Genomic DNA, 5,000 nt, shown 5'->3' with positions numbered 1-5,000 from the left:
GTATGTGAATGTATGTGTTTGTGTTTGTATGTTTAAGGGTCGTGGAGTAAGAGAAATAGAGAGGGTGATGATAGTGAGTTAGAGGTGTTTGTGTGTATGTGAATGTGTGTGTGTGTGTGTGTGTGTGTGTGTGTGTGTGTGTGTGTGTGTGTGTGTGTGTGTGTGTGTAGAGAGTACAGCATCCCTACATTCATTTATCTTCACGAAACAATTTTTTAGACACACACACACACACACACACACACACACACACACACACACACACACACACACACACACACACACACACACACACACACACACACACGTACACACACATACATTTGATCAATTTCTTGCAGAGATTTTTGGTGCTTTGATACAATTACTATTACATTTTTCACCCTTCCCCTGACACACACACACACACACACACATACACGCACACACGCACACACACACACACACACACACACACACACACACACACACACACACACATTTTTCCCCTTACTCTCCTCTCTCTCCGCACCCAAGTCCGGGATTTTCCTCTCTGAATAAAATATACATGTAAGAGATTTATCAATACTGCGTGATTTTTTCCACTTTTTCCCTTACATTTCCCGCCGCGACAAATATATATTTTTTGCCATTTAACTATTCTCCTTTTCCCGCTCTCTCTCTCTCTCTCTCTCTCTCTCTCTCTCTCTCTCTCTGTCATTATTATCTTCATTAACTTCATTATACGATTCCTCTTTTCATTGTCTCTTACTCCATTCTCTTTTCCTCCTCCTCCTCCTCCTCCTCTCCGTTTCAAAACAACACTCCCCTAAGCTTTAGTTTATCATATATTCTAGTGTTATTAACCTTTTTAATCACTCTCTTCCCTCCCTTCCCTCCCCCCCTCTTCTCCCCCTTTTTCTCCTCTCCCTTCCCTCCTCCTCTCCCCACTCTTGCTCTCCCTTGCCTCCACCGTTTTTCATCTCTTCCTCCCTCCTTCTTTCTCTCTCTCTTGTCTTCCCCTCTCTCTTCCCTCCTCCTCCTCCTCCCTCCTACTCATTTCCCTTTCTCCTCCTCCTATCGTTCTCTCTTCCCCACTTCCCTATTTATCTCTCCTCCCTCCCGTTCCTCCTTCTCTCTTTCCTTACCTTATTTTCCTCTCTAACCTCCTTTTTCTCCTCTCTTCCCACACCTCCTCCTCCCTTCCAGCCTCCCTTTCTCTCCTCCTACTACCATCATCTTCTGTCCCTTCCCTCCCTTTCTTCTCCATGATCCCTTTTTCTTCTCTTCTTTTTTTATTCATCACTCTCAACCCTCTTTCCTTACTGCTTCCATCTTCCTCTACTTTAACTTCCCCCCCTTTTTCTTTCTCCTTCCTTTCCTCTCCACCATTTCCTCACTCCCTTTAATCGATGTTATTTCTGAACCATTATCTTTCTTTCTCTTTCCATTTGTTCACTTGCTCTATGTCACCCCTTCCTCATTTCCTCGTTCCTTCCTCACCCCTCCTCCCTTTTTCTTTCCCTTCATTTTTTTCTTCTTTTCACTTTTTCCTCTTTTATCTTCGTTCACATTACGCCCTCATACTCACTCCTCCTCCTCCTCCCCTTCCTCTTTCTTTATCTATTTACCCGTTTCTCTTTTCCTCCATTCTCATTCTGCACACCCTTCTCCTCATTGCACGCCCGTTACCCTTCATTCTCCCTTCTTCTCCCACTCAATGTTGCCCATCTCCACTTCCTTCTCCCTTCCCCATTTCGTTTCTCCACTTCATTTTCATTTTCGTATGTTCATTTTTATTTTAACAACTTTATTTTCATTTTAACATATTCAACTTTATTTCCACATTATCATTTTCATTACCACACCTTCATTTTTACATCTTCACTTTCATTTTCACATATTAACTTTATTTCCCTATTATCATTTTCATAACTATACCTTCATTTTTACATCTTTACATTCTCTCACCTCTCATTACCTTCTACTCTTCTTATTCCTTCCCCTTCCCTTTCCCTTTCACTTCCTCTCACTTTCCTTCCCCCTTCCCTTCTCCCTCACCTGCTTATACTTTTCCTTAATGAGTCCTTAACAGGTAAATTAAGTCAAGTCATCCGTAAATCTTAACAAAGGAGAGAGAAGTATATGCGCTCGATTTATTAATGTTATCTTTTTACTTTACTTTACTTAATTTTATTCCCCTCACCTTCCCCTTAGAGAAAACGAAATTATAATGAAGTGAGGGGAAAATATTGTTATGATTAGTTTCCCCTCTTTGACGTTTTCTTTATATAATTCAATCTTTGTTTCCTTTTCCTCTCACCTCCTCTTTCTCTTCTTCACCCTTCTGACTCTTTCTCCTACTACTCCTGTTTCCCTTTTCTTCCCTTCTCTCTCTCTCTCTCTCTCTCTCTCTCTCTCTCTCTCTCTTCCTCCTTCTAATTCTTCCGTTCCCCTCTCTGTTTCCCTTCTTTCTCTTCTTCTTTCCTCTGGCTCTTCACTCTCTCTTCACCTTTCTCCTATTCCTCCAGTTTCTCCTCCCTGTCTCCCTTTCTTCCTCTCCTGTCTATCTCCTCTCCAGCTCTTTTTTTTTAGTTTTATTTTACACATTTTTTTCTCTCTTCTTCTTATTTGCATTGTCTTTCCCCTCTCCCCTTCATTCTCCAATCTCTCCTCATTCCTCTTACTTCTTTTTCTCTCTCTTCTCTCCCTGTGCCTATTCCCCCCCCCCCCCCCCCCCACACACACACATACACATCTCTCTCCCCTTACCTACGCACTCTTTCCCCACCTCCTTTTTCCCTCTCTCTTCCCCCTTTTTCTCCTTACCTCATTCCCCTTTCTCCTCCCCTCTTCTTCTTCTTCCCTCTTTCCACTGTCTCTTTACCCCTTCTTCTCCTTCCCTCTTTCCCCCTCTTCTCGTTCCCTCTTTCCTCTCTCTCGTTCCCATTCTTCCTCACTCCTTCTTTCCCCTCTCTCTTTACCCCTTCTTCTATTGCCCTCTTTCCCCTTTCTCCTCCTTCCCTTATTCCCCTTTCTCTTACCCCCATCTTCTTCCCTCTTTCCTCTCTCCCTTTCTCACTTTCCCGTTTCCCCTCTTCTTCCCCACTCTCGCTTTCCGCTCAACATTCCCTCTTCTTTTCCTCTTCCCCCTCTCTTCCCCCCCTTCTCCTTCCCTCTCTCCCCTCTCCCTCGGGCCATACATAATATACGAATTTATTAACGAAATGGATTAAATAAGAGGCGACACAAAGGGCAAAAAAATACCGTCATGCTGCTGCTGTTTCTATTTACTTACTTTTTGGCGCGCGTGATGAAGGTGTTGACCTGAAACGTGAGAGAACAGATTGCCAGGTGAAAAAAATATATACACACACCTGGGAAATGAAAAAAAGGAATATACAGGTAGAAATGAAAAAGAAATCTATATGTGTTTGTGGAGATGAAAAAAAAGATAAATGTTCGTATAAATGAAAGAAATGTACTTGTGAGAGGGAAAAATAAGGATGTTTGGGATGAAAATTAAGTAGGAAATACTGAAGAAACAGACACAAAGAGGAAGGAAGGATAGAATAGACAGGAATAATGGATAAAGACAGACAGACAAACACAGACTAGATATAATACACACACACACACACACACACACACACACACACACACACACTACCACATCCCCCATCCCATTCCTCCCTCCTCCCCCACACACAACACCAATAACAGAGGCAACAACATCAAACAAACAAACAAACACACAAACAAACTGACTGACTGGCTGACGGGACTGAAGGCAGATGAAAAATAACACGTGAATAAATGAATAAAAATAAAAAACAAAGACATTTAGCTGTCCGGCCATTCATCTGCAACTTGTACTCCCGAAGAACGAATCAAACAAACAAATCCGGCGGGGATAAACAAAATGAAAAAAAGGGAGAGAGAGAGAGAGAGAGTGAGCGAGTGAGTGAGTGAGAGAGAGAAAAAGAGAGCGAGATCGAGAGTGAGTGAGATAGAGAATGAACTAACAATTGGAAAGAGACAAACACACAAAGCAAAAAAAATAAAATAAAAGGAGAAAAAAAAACACAGACAGCGTGTATGCAATCGAGAGAGAGAGAGAGAGAGAGAGAGAGAGAGAATAATACACACACACAGAAAGAGATGAATAGATTAATAGTGATAGAATTAGAGAAAATGAGAGAAAAAAACAGAGATAAGAGTAAGAAAAAAAGAATAAACACACACACACACACACACACACACACACACACGCAGTAACAAACTCGCAATACTCAAAAATATAAAAAAAAGAGGAGGGAGGGAGACAGAGAGGGAGCTTCGTGATGGCGTAAAAGGGAAGAAGATAAATAAAATAAGTGAATAAATACAAAATCCACAAAGGGAAAGTTATAAACGCCGAGGGAACGAAGGGAATCGAGATGAAACAAAACAGTAACGAATCCGACGCTAATGGAATAAAACAACAACAGGAAAAAAAAAACAAGAGTAAAAAAACAAAAACGCAGCGATACGGATATAAACAAAGGCTTCCGAGAGAGAGAGAGAGAGAGAGAGAGAATGATAAACACGATAGGCCAATAATTCATTCATATGGAAAACAAAAGAGAGTCAAGCGGGCGTCAAGGGTGTTTTAGGGAAAGAGAGGGAGAGGGAGAGAGAGAGAAAGAGGGAGAGGGAGAGAAGGAGGGAGATGTAATAAAGAGATCACACTAACTCTCCCTCTCTCCCTCTGTCCCTCTTTTCCTCCTCTCTCTCACCCTCTCTTTACCTCATCTTTATCATCCAATTGGTCTAAACACACTCTCTCTCTCTCTCTCTCTCACTTTCGCATCAATAAACAAAGCAGTTTTATTTACTTTTTAATCATCATCACACTCATGAGAGAGAGTTACATTAATCAATCTCTCTCTCTCTCTCTCTCTCTCTCTCTCTCTCTCTCTCTCTCTCTCTCTCTCTCTCTCTCTCTCTCTCTCTCTCTCTCTCTCTCTCTCTCTCCGGGG

This window comes from Eriocheir sinensis, chromosome 13 (assembly GCF_024679095.1).
Source record: "Eriocheir sinensis breed Jianghai 21 chromosome 13, ASM2467909v1, whole genome shotgun sequence".
Taxonomy (NCBI): Eukaryota; Metazoa; Arthropoda; class Malacostraca; order Decapoda; family Varunidae; genus Eriocheir; species Eriocheir sinensis.
The sequence above is the reverse complement of the archived record's forward strand: the minus strand, read 5'-3'. Positions refer to the sequence as shown.